The sequence below is a fragment of the Heliangelus exortis genome, chromosome 2 (assembly GCF_036169615.1).
Source record: "Heliangelus exortis chromosome 2, bHelExo1.hap1, whole genome shotgun sequence".
In the NCBI taxonomy this organism is placed as follows: Eukaryota; Metazoa; Chordata; class Aves; order Apodiformes; family Trochilidae; genus Heliangelus; species Heliangelus exortis.
In genome coordinates, this window is record NC_092423.1 from 13,121,103 (window position 1) to 13,139,813 (window position 18,711).

Below are 18,711 nucleotides of genomic sequence, written 5' to 3' on the forward strand. Positions count from 1 at the left end.
GTCATTCGGCATTTTTCAACAGCAACAATGATTTATACAAACATGCAATGCTGATTTCACAAGAAACCTTCACTGTCAAACAGAGCCTAGAATTTAAAGTTATTCCTCTCTAAAGTTCAGATAATTGGTGGTATTGTGTTCTGTCTTGAGACAACAGGAATGGAGATGCTGATGTGAAGAGAAGCAGAAGGGCTGACATGTTGCAGACTATCTATGGATGTGACATAATCACAAAAAAAGGCAAGATAAATGAACCCTTTATGTATCTGGCTGGTTATATACCACAGAATATCAATCACTGATGAAAAAAATGTACCGTGTTTCAAAGCAAAACTCTTTATTGTATATTAGTCACAGAAACAACAGTAGAAAATTATTTCCATCCAAAGTTAGGAGAGCTCTTTTTGCTCTAATGGCCTAATGTGAATTGACATTGAAGTATATCCCTGGAGAACTGAAGCACTACAGTGTAAGTGAAGTAAAGGCAGCACAGTTCCATTATTACTGACGTAAATGTCAGCTTATGGATTTCAGTAAGAAGCAGGAATTCTTTTAGTCTTCTGTAGGAGTTTTAACTAGTGTAAATTTAGATTTTGATAATGGCTTCTTCTCATTTTTCTCTTTTTTTTTTTTTTTTTTTTTTTCTTCTAGTAAAACCAGAGGCAACATAATTACCATGTCACAGGTTTTATCACCTGAAAAGACAGAAAATAGATTACTCTGATCTGAATTTGCTACTCATGTAGACTACTAGAGCTTTATACAAACCCAAGCCCCTGCCATACTTGTCCATCCATTCCCTCCATTCAGTGGCATAATCTTTAAAGGGAACCACAACCACTAGTTTGGTTTCTTGGTACCTTCGAAGACTGGCTGTTCAGTTGTGCAGCCTTGATTTTACTGTATGTTTCTCTCATTCTCTTTGTGTCAATTGCATTATATTTTTCTAGGTTGAAGTTTTCAGGTTTCCACTAACTGGTAAACAAATGACCTTTTACATCACAGCACAGGAAACTGCATATGCAAGTGCTGTGATGGTGTACGAATTCAATAATTCAAAACATGAATGAGATGGGAAAACATAAGGCATTCTTTCTAAACTCATTATTTACTACAAAGAAAACACAATAATAAAGAATTATGCCCAGCGATAGCAATTTCGCAGCTGCTGTGCCGTACATTTAAAAGATGGAGCTGCTTTTATGTTTTAAATTCTTCCCATAGGTGTGGTGTGGACATCAGTTGGTAGCCCTGGGCTGGCTACCAATGTTATTCAGGAACTTATTCTGCAATAAGTAGGCTGTAGTCATTGTAATTAAAATTAACACTCCCCATGTGATCATGGAAGAAGACTGATTCCTTGCTACCTCTCACAACTTTCAGTCCATTGTTGCAATCAAATAACCAAAGTATGGCTTCTATGCAGCCTCCCTAAGCCTGCAACATTTGCATCACAAGATGCTGTAGTGTCAGATGCATAAGATAAGAATCTCTATAGTTGCTCTTATTAATTTTTATCGCAGTGTAACAAACAGGAACATCTGAGCAAGGTACAAGGTGTACTCTAAAAATGAAGCTTAGGGATTTTCTATTGTCTTCTGTTTAAGCATTTAGACCCAGCTTATTCCCACTGGAGAACTGGGCAGTAACTTTTTGCTGGAAGACACCTATCACAATTCTTTTCCCACTCCTGTATTGCTTGACTACTGTCACTGTTTCTGACCTCACACATGACCTAGAAGAGAGCTGCTTTCCATGGTTGAGTCTTGTACCCAGGAAAAGTAGAAATCTGAATGAAAGCAGTGTGATAGTCTGGGACAGGAACTTACTCTTTTAAGACTAAGGCCTATGCTACCTGAAAACAAGGTCTCAAAAAATTTGTAGTTATTTCAACAAGCCATTCACAACCCTGACACAAAAATACAAAATCCTAACAATTTATTGTATAGGAAGGACAATTTATTGTCCAGGAAGCATTCTCAGCCTTTATGTTACAAAGAAGGGGATGCAATATAATATTCTTAAATGAGAGGAAGCTCAACAGGTGCTTGCATCCAGCTCAGCTCAATCTGTAAATTGACATATGTGTTGTAGGTTCACTGTAGTCACACTGGTCAACATCAGTTGGCCTTGCTAATTCACTTGTTCTTTTATTTGTACCCACTGACGAGCTCAGCATGAAAATTTCAGTGGTTTAAATTTTTATTATTTAATTATGCCTTTAAGCTATTTTTCTCCATCTAGGAAAAGTACAGTTTCATTATGCACAATATATTTTTATTTCAGTTTCAAAAGAGAACAATTTCTGATGGATGCAAAAAGAAAAGAAAAAAAAAATCACATAAAGGAGAGCATATTTTTCCAAGTTAGCATTTATTAAAAACAGCTGAAAAGATTTTTCTTTATCTTCTAACCTTCCATAAAGAATATATTTGAGGTCACCTAAATAAAGAAACTCTTAGTCACAAAGGGCACATTTTTATAACATTAGGAAGAAATTAAAATAGAAGGCTAGGTAGAAATGTTACAGGCATAAGGTCTGTATAACTATTGATGGCATTAATGCCATTGTACTTGTACTAAATATGATTTCAAACATTAGCTACTGGCCTGCTGGGTTAAATATTTATTTTCTAGGAGTCCCATCTGTTTCAAGATACCAGCCAAAATAACTGAATAATAAAATGTAAAACATACACAGTCACAAGGTACAGAACAATATTTTCCAGGGTGTTTGCATTTCTGTTAACAAGAACAGACAAACAGACCCACCACTGGCCAATACACTTTTTACTGGTGAAAGTTTTATCCAATAATCTGCTATCTGTTTGCTGTGTTAAAAGCTATATAAAAGCTGTGTTTACATGCTGATTCCCATTGCCAACCTTTAAATGTCCAAATCTTTGTGGATTTCAACACTCTCTTATTTTTTGTGACTAAGGTGTTGCAATAAATAATACATAATAATGCTGAGGGGAAAAAAATGTTAAACTATATCCTGAAAAAGAGAGATATATTCCTGTCTCTTCCATAATGCAATAGCATTTTCTTAGATAGCATGCCATAGAGCAGGAATGACGTAATAAAAAGAGTTTAAAGCAAATCAAATAATCTCATCTATAAGGAAAATTACTGTTTACTTTGGTGTTTTGTTTTTGTTTCGTTTTGACTCTGAGTTGATATTGCAGGAATCATGATTTCCAGCAAACTAAAAGCATTCTAAAACTCCCAGAATATTTCAGTTGTTTCAGACAATAATTGTTCTGCAATTAAGCATGCAAATCTTAATGTCTAACTGAGATTAAATATTACTGTTGTCTGTACGGGGCACAACTGGGTGGCTGAAGACACAGAGTTTTTGTGCCTATAATATTGTCATTTTGGAATATGCCAGTAAAGCAAAGAGCAAAGCAGACCCCCAGAGGGAATTAGTTTGCCCTTACACATGTACCCTTGCAATGCCCCTTTCCATACTGTTACAATTTCAAGGTATTGCAGAGAAGGAAAGACTTATTGAAAGAGAATCTCTACATAGATAGATTACTTACAGTTTAGAAATTGTGACAAAAACATAATTTATACATTCTATGCAGCACAACTCTTTATAATTTCTCCAGCCTCAATACACTGCAGGCATGAAATAACCTATAGTTGTATTTCCCAGTGATGTGAAAAAGGGAGTATTACATTTTTTTTATATCATTTTTTAAAAAGCATGTTTCTCCTTTTGTGTGTGCCTTTTCCTGCTTTATCAACATCATTTAAAAACCTCTGCTTTAGTCATTTTGAGTCATAGTCACAACCCGTACTGTCTCCTGTACTTTGGCAGTGATGCTGTATCTCGGTTTCCGTAGTGATCAACCAAACAGATTATTTTCTGTCCTCCCATACAGAGTACATATTTCTGATGATATTCCTGGTGTGTGGGAGGGAGGCTCCACTCCATTCACACACTTGCAGATGTGGCCCCCTGGGTTTACTCCTGCCACACTTTCCAACAACGATTGGTACTTGGAGCCTCAAGGCCACTCTCCAGTCTCCTAGTAAGTAGCTAGAGCACCACAGCACAGGCTTCCTTTTACTGAGGCTTTGCTTTTTTCTTTTTTTCTGTGAAGCTAAGTTTTTGGCTATGGAAGGAAGGGGGGAAGGGACAGGGGAAGTGAAGGAAGAAAGGGAAGAGAAAGGGAAAAGGAAAGGGAAAGAGAAAGAGAAGAAGAAAAAGAAAAAGCAAAAGAAAGGGGAATAGAGCTTAGAAAAGCAACAAATCTTAAATCTGTCAAGGAGAAAAGCCCTATTCCATTCACAACTACTGTTTTATGTATTCTTTTAGTTTCATGGCTATGAGATGTTTCATGGCTATGGAATTTTGGAGTCCTTTGAAACAAGCCTTGCTTGAAGGCAGTGATTTGACCAAGAAATGCCTCCAAATACATTGTAATCTAATCTCTCCTCAGCCAGTTAAGGACTACATGAATGACAGAGAAGAATACATTTAAATCATCTTATTTCTTTAAGAAATGTTACCACAGCAAGCATTTTATAAGAGCTGTAGCTGCTGTTACTGCCAAGAGGACATTTATATGACTGTGTAGATCAGCACAGGCCATTTCCTGCTGGAATATTTTATTGTATAATTAAACCAGGAAGAAAACCACCTGAAAAACAGTTTAAGGAGGTAGGGACAGGATTATTTTGAACCAAATTTTAGTCCATAGTGGTTTGCTGATGGAACTTGCTTGTATACTGTAACATAGCACAGGAAACCCTATGGCCTCATGAAGGGAAGAGGCAGCTACATAGTTGTGCACAGGGAGGCTGGAGGTCTGATAGCCTTGGTGCTAAACTGGTACTGCAAGAGGAAAGAAGAGGTCACTGCTTCTGCTTGAAAAGTAATATGCCAGAAACAAGTAAAAAGGCAACTTGAGTGTCCTAAAGTATCACCATATTCTCTCTCCCTGGAGAAGACAGAGGTTCAGTATAAAATAGGGCTATTCCCATTTTCAACTAGAGCGTATTCTAGTAACAAAGCACATGAAAAGGGAGAAAAGAAAGGATTTCCTTATATTTGATTGTGATCCTGCTCTCTCTACCAAGAAATCCCCCTTGGTTCATAAAGATTCTTTTAAAGAGCAATTTGATTTGTCAAATTGAGTGCAAATTGAGTGCATCCAATGTCATTACTTCTTTAAATATGTCCACAGAGTGCTGCAGGCCTGGAGCTTTGTGCAAAGTTCCCTGCCACTTCTGGTTCCCGTTTCTCTTTTGTAGGCTTCCAAACTAAAGTTGTCCTGCATGTGTTCCCAGTAGCACACAGGGACTGAAGGCCTTTAACTCACTCTGTAGCAATTGCAAAGCATAGTGGACTTGGCTCCAGAATATGGTGAAATTACATCATTTTATTTTAGTAGATTTTTCCAAATAAGACAGATCTTGTTGCAGTAGCTTGAAAATCCAGACCCAATCATAGTTACTTGTATTAAATTAATGGTATTATAATTTTAATGGTTTGGAGTGTACTTCTTCAGGTAAATCTATGTTTTGCATTTGCTTAACTGATAAATTCTTAAACAAACTCCTGATACTCTAACCTAAGCAATTGCATTTTTCTCTTCCCTCATCCTTTTCACCTGATTTTCTTCTTTGTTCTCCGCTCACAAGTAACTGCTTGTGGCCTTCAATTTTCCAGTAAAGATAATTACTGTCCTACATCTCCTTTCTTTAAAAAAACAAAACAAAACAAAAAACCTTGAGTAGTGTCAGCTATTTTTCTAGACTGAATAATTCAAGCCCTGTAACTCCATCTTTAAATGTCTCTCTGTATCCATACCCATCTGTATCTACTAAGCATCACTCAATATGCTTTTGCATATTCCATCTTCAAGTGCTTCCTCTCTCCGAGAAGCTCCATTAAGAAGTGGTTGTCCTAATCTTACAATGGGACTGATCATTCAGGACTGCCCTATTCCGTGATACTCTTCTAGAAATATAGTGCTATATTTTGAAGACATCCAAGAGGAAACCTGGGCAACTAGGTCTAGTGCCAAAACTACAATCTACATTCCCTAGGAAGGTATAACATGCCCGACCTGACTGGGACCAGCTTAAATCACAGACTGTTAGAAAAAATTCAGGCAGCACATGTGTTTAATACTAGACACTTTTGTAGAAAAGTCTGCCAGTGATATCGATTTTTGTCAAATTAAGTGCAATAGAATAATGAGACAATTTTTAATTTTTTTTTAAATCCATGTGGACAGCATAGAGGCAGGAAATTAAACAAACATTTTTTCAACAATCACCCTGTCTGAAAATAAACTGTGTTCTTAATAATCAGAGAGGAACAATCATGTTTTAGAAAGCTATCCCTCAGGTAAGGAATGCTTGCCAAAATTAAACTCTCATAAAAGCAACAATAACAGAGGCAACTTAACAGGCATGATTGTGATTTTATGAACAAGACTCTAAAGTTGAGGAATAATTCCTCACATTCATTGGGTTCCAATTAAATTTCTCATCACCTCACACTCTCAGCTGATTGTTAGAATTCTGTGAAGCAGGGAAACATCTTATGCTAAAGAAATGTGTATCTTAATTTTATAGGTTTCACAAGTTTATCAAGTCCTTGCTTAACTGCCAAATTCTATAAAACATCCTTAATAAGATAAAAAGTTTCTTTTCCCATGGAATATTGTTTTAAACGTTTAAATATTGTGCATATTTTGTGCAAAATTACCAATAACCTATATCGAGAAAATATATATATGAGTCAGCAACAAAGAGCTTTTGGGACTTGAACCCCCTGTGAAGGTAAACACAAAGACATTTCAATTTTAAAATACATTACCCTTAGGATTACTACTGACAAATATTATGGATAGTTAAATTTCTTCTTTCCCTCTTCCATAGTATCCAGTTCAGCTTTGGCTGCTGCATGACTGATGTCTGGTTTTGATAGTCAAAGCAGAAAATAGCACATCATTTGCATAAATTCTGAGGGCTGGAGAATGCCCAGCTGCAGTGATTGGAAAGTGCTGAAAAGAATCTTGTCATATCCAACTCACTGGGATGTAGAACAGCAACACTTTTCACATCCTCTATTGTGAAGGTGATTGAAGAGGGAGGTCAAATCACAGGTAAAAATATTTGTTCCAATAGAAAATAGTAATAACCTTTCACATATACCTCACCTTTCCAGGAAAGAATATAACTGGTAAAATTTGTCACATGCTCTTGATAATCAGGAATGGCCTGTATCCAGCTTATATTTAAAAATGAATCCAAGAGATGAGGAAAAAGCCCAATAAGTTCATCACATAAGTAATCATTCAGTGAAGGTGCAAAGCTAAGGAATCAAGAGATACCTCAATAATTGCTGCCAAGAAGGATTCTTCTACTACAGCTTTAGCCATTTTCATGCAGACAACTACATGGTAAGCTGGTTTTACAGTAAGCTTGGCTGAAAGACTGTAACAATCTAAAGGGTTTCAGACATATAGTTTAAGATAAATTGTGTCTTACATGTAACTTACTATCTTGACTTGTTGTTCAATAGTAGTAAAGAAAGTTTAGGGTGACTATACTGTTGATGTGATCATTTAGTCAGATAAATCTTGGCTTGCTCCTGTCATCATCATACACATACAAACATACACACATACACACATACATATATATATATATATATATAAGGTATATTAGAAAGAAGACCTTCCTTCCTTCCATACATTTCATAGTCAAAGGGAAAAGCAGCAGCAGCCTCCTGTGACAAGTGACATAAAGTCACTTGTATGTGGTGCATGGCATTTCCTAACTTTCACGGTTTAAATCCCTCAGAGTTTTGGCTTTCAATTGATATGAATAGGTATGAGAGTTTCCCTTGCCCCCACCTCTACCACCAATATAGTCAGGAAAAATAAAAAAACAAAACAAAAAACAAAACAACAATTCCAGAGAGACAAAGACATTTCCAAATGTTCCTTTACTAAATGACAGACTGCAATCTCAGTCCCCACCATCAGCAAATAACTTGCTTTGTAGACATTCCAGATTAAGATGATCATAACTCGTTGTCAAGTCTTCCTTTGTATCAATACATCTACACCATTTCATTTGTGTATCTCTAGCAAATATCTGTTCTGTGAATTCTCTAATAATTTTTTTTTTTTTGGTATGCTGGTCATCAAGATATACCCATTTTCTTTTCCTAAAACTGGTTTTGATTTGATTCTCTCTGAAAAGGGAATATATCTCTATTGATTTCAATTGAACATCACAGCTGATACTGGATAAGAAAACAGATTTTTGCTGGTTCTGACCTTTTGTGAAATACATGAATCTCACTGATGGTGAGCCTTCCTGATGGTGACTAAATCAGTACAATATCTTTTAAGCAAATTTTTGCCACAAGCAAATGATATTTGCTAATGACACACTAATAAACCTTACCCAGTCAGATGTCTGGCTTTACTAATACACTGTGAATAGACTATTATGATAATTGCTATTTTTTTTTTTTATTAATAATTTTTTTTCATTTTATGCTCGTGTCCTGAATGTCAAGTGGCACTGAGTGTTCCTAGACTAAAAAGAAACAGTGACAATAGCTAAATAATATGGAAAATATTTAAATTGTTTCAGAATACTTTTTCCAAATCTGAGAAAGAGTTGTCTCTACCCTGTGTTTGTGTTAGATGTCTCTTGCTGTAAACAAACCAGATTGGACACAGAAACCATTTAGCTCTTCAAAGTAACTCCAGGTGTAGTAATACAGCATTTTCCTGTAGAGAGGTTTGCTTTTCTGCTCAATTCCCCAACAGGCTGCTGCAGAAATACTACAAGTTCTTCCAAATTCCATCCCGTGCCTTAACCTGATCAAAGGTTATGGTCATCTCTGCTAAGGCACAGCCTGACTGCAGTGTGGAGGAAAAGCCTTCCTGTCACTCTCTGGAGCATCTAACACCAAGTAGAGCAGGGAGAAGGATTTGGTCCTGACACCATCTTCTGTTTCAATGAAGCCCCTAACTTATTTTCTTCATAGGATCCTTGGTACAAAACTCCTAAAAAATATTTTATGCAGGAAGAAAGTCTGTTTTAAGATTCTATATACAACAAATAAAAATTAAAAATTCAAATCCTTTACTCTGCCCTCAATTTTTTTTTTTTACTTATGGTCTCTTTTTTCCAGCTGATGTCCAGCTACTGGACATCACAAGTAGCTTCCCTCTACTCTTCTTATAAGAAATCTTATGTATATTTCAAAAGAAAAGCTCTTAACATCATCAAGTTCTGCACTAACACTTTAAAAATAATAATAATGTCAAAAATAATAATGTCATCTCTACAAAAATAGCTTCTGTTCCTAACCTGGGTAATATTGAGAAAGGCTGAAATGCCCAACAACAGTTTCAGCACTAAGTATCAGCAAGCTTATTTTTAGTATCTGCAATTTTAAAATGAGAACTTTGCTAATCAAGAAAACTTAAAAACTGTTCAGGCACTTTGATATCACCAGGTCCTGTGCTTTTCCAACAAATTTACCAGTACTTGATGTGATGTCAAAACTTCTGTGTTGACTTCCACGGGCCCTTTCACTTAATTTATGGTGGTATAATTTTTCTGAAACCTCAGATTTTGGCAATATGAAATTGTAAATATAAAATTGTAAATTAACATTTAATGTCTGTTTTTACAGACAGAACAATTGCAAAGAAATCCAAATGTAAGAGGCAAAAAAACCCAGTCAATATGAAAAACAAAACAAACATCTCAAGACCAAAGCAATAAAACCACTCCTCAAACAAAAAAGAAAATGTTTTTTTGGGGGGAGGGGATAAAAATTGCACTAAATTCAGTCAATTCTGGCTTTAGGGGCCTCAGAGAAAACAGAGGAATGCTTTTTGTCTTCAAATCTATATTTTGAAGTATGTCTTTAATCTGATATTTTTGTTTTTATTCTCATTCTAATTTCAAAGTATATATTTCAATTTATTTATGTATTTGAGGTATTTACTGTATATCCCCAGGCTTTCCTTTTGTAAGCAATTTTGATTTTTATTGCCTTCTTACTTCTTTATTGATTTTTCTGTTTTTCTTTTCATAAATTTTTTCAGGTTATGGCTGACTGTTCTCATGACAGTGGTTTATAGTGTAAAAAAGATGAGAGGTTATAACAGGGCTTTTCAGTGGTCACCTCATCTAAGCTTGTTTGCCGTCTGCACAAATAGATCACTAGAAACATATTGACTGAAGTGTTTAAGATTCAGGATTTTTATCTTCCACCACTGACATTAATGGAAGTTTGCAGCTGATACAATAGATGATGAGGAAGAGTTTGGATTGCTTCAATTTCTGTTCTATTTTGTATAATCATACTTTACTTAATTATTTTTCTGTAATGATTTCAGTATTTTTTTAAACCATCACAGAATGAAATGGAGGCAAGAACTCCGTTCACCATGAACTATATCCACCTGTTTGTTGAAACTTTCACAAATAATTATCAGTGAATCATTATGATTTTTCACTGCATTTTCTAAGTATTGAATTACCTGTATTAGTATTTCCATGCGTGCCTGCTTGATAAGCATGTTTGGTCTGAACAACTGTGTGTGTACTCTGAGACAAGATCTGAGATAAACTTTCAAGTACCTGATCATGCTTTGGTATCTAGTTCTTATATTCCTGCTTAACCAGAGTGTCAGGTTCCTAAATGCCAGTGGCTTTAGTAGCAATCCAGATAAAGGAAGAACATTCGTGGAGTATTTGCAGAAATTCGATGTGCTCTTCTTACTCAAAAGAAATCCAACAAGCTAGCAGGGTACATCAAGAAGTCTGACTATATCACAATAATCTACATCCCTGAGGCATTATAGCACCTCTAGACCCAAATTTAAAAAAAAATAAAATATATAAAAGCACGTCTGCTTCAGTCCCCGTATCTTTCTTTCCTATAAAATACAAATATGTAATGGATTTAATTAAGAAAACTGGTTTGTTTTTTCACAATAATAAACATAATTTTTTTCTATTTTATTTCCACTTCCCCTTGACAAGATATTTGTAATATTTGCAGAGATTAATGCTTAAAAGGATATATAAATTTGTGAAGACAAAATATATACACCTGAATGTAATTTCCCATCTATCTTAAATACATAGGGACAAAAATACATTTATAGTTAAGAAACATCATAATCCAAGCTACTGCATAATAAGGCATTTTAGACATGGCATAAAGTTTTCTAAGTTCAAGCAGGTCCTAATGCAGTTGTGTGTCTTCCTGTCCATGGTTTTAATTACAACAATGTAATTACAGCAATGGCTGTAATTGTGTCTTTCACCCTTTCTATAGCAAGCATGTGTCTTAAGACCAGTGTATGTTCCTCCTCCCTTTGGCTTCTAGTGTCATCTCTTACAGACAATGAGGAAAATGGTTAATCTTGGTCTCAGCTGAATGTTCCCTTTAATAAACTGTCTGCTCTCTCTTAGAAGCACTTGATTCTCATACATTTTTGTTATATTTGAAGTTTTTCCTATTGTTTATATTAACCAATGGTGTAATTACATTTTTCTCCTTTTTTTCTTTTCCAATTGTTTTAAATTTTTACCTTGTTTCAGTGACCTCTTAGTCCTGCTGCTCATGTGATGTTTTATCTCTCTTCTCCTTGATTTCATGTTTTGATTATGACATGTATTTGTCTTACACACATATACTACTTTTTAAAATTTTTTTTATTAGGCTATGCAGATGACATTTTCTTTGACATATACAGCCCTGAGAGAGAAGAAAATGACCTCATGTATAGCTATAGCATTAATTTTAACCTCTAGATCAAGAGGTACATTTCCCCAGATGCTTAAAATATACAAATGCACATATATAAACATATATATAAGTAAAATTTATAAATAAGCTTGGTATATGCTAGGATAAAACAAATAAGTACCCAGTGACTGATATGAACCAAACCCAGTATTCTGGGAGCTTGCTGAAATCTCAGAATGGAGCTTGCCCAGTTACCTAGGTCTATGGAATCGAAAGCCTGTGATTTCATGGGTTTTAGATGTTACTTACACTACTGCAATTCTTTTTCTCTCCTCTGAGTGTAAAGACAACACCTGTGGTCACAGACAGGATGTGCTTGTTAGAAGTAAAGGACTCCAAAACCCATGAATATAGAAATCAGCCACCTCTGCGGGTGGAGTTCTTGGTTACTGTGGAGTTTCTTGAGAATGCTGCAGATAATTCTGCACAATAATGGAATAAGTCTTCTTCTATTGACCTGAAGGTGGGTGGTTTTCACTGGTGTAAGTGCATAACTTTAATGGACATGGGAATCTTTGCTATGAGCTAATAATATGACTCTAAAATAAGTATGGTCATCATTCAGAAGCCTTTGAAGCAGATTACCCAGAGAAGTAACCAAAGAGGGATTTTTTCAGTGTCATTCAGGGTTCATAGAGATAGGTCACTAAACTACTTTGCTAGTTGTTGGTAGCTCAAACTCATTGTCATAAGGTACAAAGCACTAGTGAAGGACCCTGAACAATACATACATTTTCTTTTCTGATTGCTATTTTCCTTCCTTAACATCCTGCCAGAAGATGTAATTTCCAAAATCAATCATAATGAGGTATAAATTACTTTAAAAATACCATCTAGTTCGCTTACAGATATCCAGCTCTTTTGTACAGAACATTGAGAAAGAAATGTTTTGATGGCTCTGAACAATCAGAAAAATGCTTAATAAAATAATGAATATTTGACGCTTGTTTAAATCCAAGACTGTAAAAAAAAAAAAAAAAGACAAAACAAAACAGTTTTTCAAAGCACATATAAGTTTAATAATCTGCTCTACGTTAGTTCCTGAATGGGTTCTACTTCCAAATTAAGGCTCTGAACTCTGATTCTGATCCACTTGCTAGATGTTACTATTCATAAACTGGATATGAATCAACCTGTTGTAGAACAACCAATCTTAATGACTAAAAGTTGAAAATACAGAACAAAATGTTTGGAAGGTTTGGATCATCACCAAAGACCTCTTGCTGAAGGCCTTACATGTAAACATCCCCTCATACAATGTATGAGACACCAAGATGCAGACAACACCAAGTTAGGTGGGAGTGTTGATCTGCATGAGTATAGGGAGGCTCTACAGAGAGACTTGGATAGGCTGGGTTGATGGGTCAACATCAACAGTATGAGCTTCAACAAGGCCAAGTACCAGGTCCTGTACTTAGGCCACAACAACCCCGTGCAATGCTGCAGGGTTGGGAAAGTGTGACTGGAAAGCTGCCAGGCAGAAAAGGATCAGGGGGTTCTAATTGACAAGGGGCTGAATAGGTGCCAGCAGAGTGCCCAGGTGGCTAAGAAATACAATGGCATCCTGGCTTGTATTAGAAATAATGTGACCAGCAGAAGTAGGGAGGTGATTGTTCCCCTGCACTCAGCACTGGTGAGGCCACACCTTGCGTATTGTGTCCAGTTTTGGGCACCTCAATGTAAGAGATATCAAGGTTCTGGAAAAAGGGCAGGGGAGGGCAACAAAGCCCTGGGGAATAAAGGGCCTGGAGAATAAGTCTTGTGAAGTATGACTGAAGTAGCTGGGAATGTTTAGTTTCAGGAGGAGGAAGTTGAGGGGAGACCTCATCTCTCTCTATAAATACCTGAAAGGACACCATAGAGAGGATGGTGCTGGTCTCTTCTCAGAGGTAATTAGAGATAGAACAAGAAAGAGGGAATGGATTCAAGCCACAACAGGGTAGGTTTAGACTGGACATCAGGAAAAAAAATTCACAGAAAGGGTGGTCAGACACTGGAACAGGCTGTCCAGGGAGGTAGTTGAGTCACCATCCTAGGTGTGTTTGAGGGTCATTTAGATGTGGTATTGGGGGATAAAGTTTAGGGAAGAATTTTGTAGAGTAGGAATGATGGTTGGACTCGATGATCCCAAGGGTCTTTTCCAATGTGAAAGATTCTATGATAAATTTATTCTTCCATTTCCTTCTACTTGTTCTTTCTGTCCTGTTCCCTCTCAACTAAGGATGTGCCTACTTCTACAACACAAAGAAGGATAAATCAAAATACATATACAAGTTAAATGCAACTAACATTATGTTACTTTGATAAACCTTTATTCTCAAAACAAAAACTGACAGATTGTCTTGCAATAGTCTTTTTTCTTTTTGTGCTTTATTTTTTTATGGGCTTAGGTATAGAAATAATGAATTGTTTTGAACTCTACACAGGTTTAATTTTTATTTATTTTTTGGCTTTTTCTCCCATTTTTACTAAGGATGTGAAAGGATACAGATCCCTTCTGCTCTGGGACTTGTGGTCAGTATAAGGGAAAAGGTCGATAAGACATCATAAAATTGTACTGATCTAAATGGCTCTTACAGCTGGTCATAACTTTCATTAAAAAAGCACAGGAGAGATTTCTATATTTAGAAGCTAAGAATAACTTTTTCCTGCCCTTCAGCAATTTACTTTTTCTAGGCCTCTATTCTTCTTTCAGTTGAAAACAGCAGGCTCTACTATAGTTGCTATATATTGACCTAAAAGTTGACATTTTCTGTCTGCTTTTTCTTTGATTCATGAATCACACAGTTCAGCTGGTAGTTATTTTACTTTGCATTCACAGTTTTTTTTCTGAATATACTTGATGAAAAAGTTTCAGATTATGACCCATTGTGTGCTCACATAACAACTGTTGTGTACTGCAAGAATGAGAACACAAACGCCAGGAACAGTTCCCAAAGATCTGTTAGTATTTGCAATTCTGCTTTTAATTTCCTATTTTTCCTGGTATAGTAATGGATTGCTGCTGGGTCTCACATTAATGAAAACACGCTCAGCCTAACATTTTTGTTGCTTGTCCACCAAATTGCAGTACTGGGAGAACTCAATCTTGAAAAGAAAGGCACATTTTGTTTCAAACTGAAAAAAAAAATGAGTTTAAATGTAATCTCATACCTTTGTCATTACTGCCAGAAAGTTTAACTTCTGGATGTATTATGTGTATTGTTTATTGTTGATCCTGAATTTCTTTACTTTCCCCACTTTGATGTGGTTGGCTTGAAAAATTTTAACCCATCTCTCTTTTTCCTGTGGAAGAAATCTTAACAGAAAAATTGAATTTCCACCATTTAGTTGTTCCACTTTTTCTTCAATCCCACATTACTTTTTGTTTGGTTGGTTGAGTTTGTCTGGGGGGGGGTTTGTTGTTTTTTGTTCTTTTATTTTTTTTCTTTTTCTCCCTATTACACCAAATAACTGGAAGAAATACTATTTTAGTCTTCTTTGCCATGTACTAAGAGTTTGAGAAGAGGTTGGGCAACGAGGAACAAAAATACTGTACCAGAGGGAAAGTCATTCAGATTCCTATAGTTATAGAGAGAATCTGGCCAAGAATTTGCTAATATTTCCCGTTACCTTTTACTGACCTTAACTTTGAATCAGAAAACACCACCTGGATATACTCTCTGCAGTGTATCCCAAAATAAAGATTGCCAGTTACCACACACTCAGGGGGATCCCTTGCTTTTGTAATAAGAAACAAAACCAAAACCAAGTGCAGAAGAATTTGTGTAGCACTGCAGATCTTCCATTCTGCAAGTCTGGAATCCTCACTTTGACTTTACAGCCACGGTAAATGATTACTCAGTGTTTGGTAGGTAGGGCTATGATAAGTCCCTAGGCAGAGTTTTGTCTGATTTTTATTTATATTGACATTTTCTAACTCCTTAAATATAGTTACTGCAGAGTAGATCCTATCTTTTAGCCAAAGTCCTTAGTAAGAATAGATGCATATCTGCATGGTCCCCAAGGAAGGTCAATTTCTTCAGGAGATGGCAGGTATAATACTAAACTTCAGTTTGTGAACATTCATATTCAAAGATCTGGTGTAGGACTTAAGAAACAGATGTGCAGCTGAGGGGTCATTAGGAGGCATACATTCAAAAGACATAGATGAACCCTTCCTAACTTCCTTAGCATCTGAAATGGAGTAGCAATCAAACATGGCATTAAATATTTCCTTAAATACATAAAATTCTACTTTATTCTTAGACTGATTATCTACATCTTTTACCTTGTGTTTTATTTATATGGAATCTTAAATAAAGTCTTTGAAGCTTCTATTTCATAAATACTCTGAATGCAACTCTGAATGTATAACAGCCCTCTTGAGGAGAGAGCTCATGTCACAAGTTGGAAATACAAGTCAAATGGGAAACCTGAATTTTTACTTAAATTTGGTAGGAAGGAAATTGTATCTCCTCTTCTAAGGAAGATATATTTCAAGACATCCTTCTATCAGTTTTTCAGGCTGTGTAGCTTCAACTCGCATAGCAAAGCTAAAGCTAATTATCTTAATAATAAAATACTGGTGTTTCAGAAAATTTTAGCACAAGATTTGGAAGACCCTGAATTTAGAGGTAGGTTCTAGTGTTGATCAGACACAGCCCTGGGAACAACAAATTTCTTCAAATCACAAGACAGACTCAAGCCATCTCAGTCCTCCATCATATGGTTCTTGGAATCTTCCACTAAGAGTTTGTGAGACTGAAATTTACATCTCTAAATGCACAGAAGAACTCAGTGTACTCAGTACACTTATGTATATTCAGACAAATGCCTCTTGGTTCCCACCCTCTTTGTAGATTTCATTTTGAATTGGATACATATTTTTTTGGAGCAAATAGTAATCACATTCTCAGCCTAAGGATTCCCAGTTGTGACATGATACACAGTGGTTCTTTCTGCTTTTTCAAAAATCATTCCAAGAAAAGATGACCATCCTTAGAAGGGGAGTCTGAGAGGACCCCTAAAAATACACTAACAACCTAAAAAATACCTTAAAGATACCTACAAGTAAAAGTTCAGCAAAGAAGACATAGCTCCAGGATAAAGGTGAGAAATAAAAGCCATAAGTAAGGAAAAAGACTGAATCTTAGCTCTCCTAAATGTATTCCTTCCATTCTGGAATGCTGGCATCAGAAACAACCACCTCTCACTGTTTCTGGCTCATTTGCAAATGTAACCTGAATATGCAGAAATGTTTTCTGAAATCCAGAAAATTCATTTAACATTTTTTCAGTCACCTTTAACTGCATTTCTCTAAGAAATGGCACAGCCTGCTGCTTGAACAGCCTTATTTTACACAGCGAACTAGCATAGGCATCATACTCAGCAATCCTAGGAACAGGAGTGCAGAAAGAAGACAATTTCTTTGCCTTTGTGAAAGCTACACAGTAAAGACTGCCAGTCTCATTCACCATATAATGTAAAAATGTGCCAACACCCCGTTTCACAGGCAGCAGGATTTAGCCCTCCATCGATTATCATAAACTGGCAGGGAAATGGTTAAAAGGGTTGTAGGACTGATATTCCTCCTTCACCCATACTAGGTGGCATCTCTGGGTCAGAGATTAACTCTCTTTCAAAATATCCATGGTTCCCTGAGTTATTTCTCCCTACCTCTGTCTTTAGGGTATGCAGATGATTTTTACCTCAAAGGGTATCAGCTATTATACACATTCATCTAAATATATTGGGAGAAAAAAAAGCAGACTTCCATTTATAAAAATTTACCAGTATAACTGGGGCTTTCAAACTAGTATATCATCAAAATACACATTTAATATTTGTTCTCTTAGCTAACTCATTGAATGAAGGCAACACTTTTTTTTTTCCTTTTTTTTCTTTTTCCTTGCTGGATGTTGCCTAGCAATATATTACACTGGCTTTGAACAAATTTGCAGTAGTAAATATTATGGCTTCATATAACATTTCAACTATGAAAATAAACTGCATAAAATGGAGTTCACATGAAAGGAACCAGGGTCAAAGACCATTGGAGTAGGCATTCTGCATCCATTACAATACACTGCCCATAGGCAGCTATAATTTATTGGAATATGTTATGAGTCATGGCAATTCATAACACTACAGTCTCTGGAAAATTCCATTTTCCACTCTGAGCCAACATTATGCTTAAAGTACATACATTTTGATTAACTGAGACACAAACATATCCCAGCAGTTACAGGAGACTTGTTTCCTATCTTTCCTAAAATTGAGAGATACTTATTATTTCCAGGAAAATAAATAAGGTCATGTAAAATGAGGCACTTACAATTCTTGGCAGAGCAGTTAAAATGAATAAGACTGTAAATGAAAGCTTGTTTTACTGTCTATTTCGTTTCATTTTAAACATTTTAGTCTCATCATTCATGATTTATGCACAACATGTACTGCCACTTGCTGGTCTGTTCTATAAATACCTTCATAATTTGAATTAAGATAATGCGTTATCTGCGCTTGGTAGATGTATTGCAGTTTTGTACCCACTTAAAGTTCTACAAAACCATAAAGTCTTTTTGCATTTTAGATTTAGCTAAAAATAATGCCCCATTAAAATAGCAATCATCATTAAAATTAGTTCCCTGATTCTACTGATTAATTTTTCAATAACAAGCAAGGCTTTCAAAAAATTAGTTTAAAATATTTTTAGACAAAACGTGACAATTTTTTTTTTCTTTAGAGATGCAATTACCTGGCATAAAAATCTTCAGGACACAATTAGAGGGAGAAAGAAGTAATTCAAAATAAGAAATATAGATTACTATAAACAGTCATAAGAATACTTTCTGTAAAGGCAACAGGTTGTTTATTTCTGAGTTACTCAGGTTTCAAACCTTTCCCCT

General features: G+C 35.8%; 1 long non-coding RNA gene across 1 annotated transcript; it reads right to left on the bottom strand.

Annotated features, from left to right (window-relative positions):
* Nucleotides 1-2,354: 2,354 nt before the first annotated feature.
* LOC139793668 (uncharacterized) lies at nucleotides 2,355-3,738 on the bottom strand. The gene is made up of 2 exons (XR_011724704.1): nucleotides 3,549-3,738; nucleotides 2,355-2,442 (listed from the first exon to the last, which is right to left on the bottom strand). It is a non-coding gene; the product is annotated as an uncharacterized lncRNA (long non-coding RNA).
* Nucleotides 3,739-18,711: the final 14,973 nt, after the last annotated feature.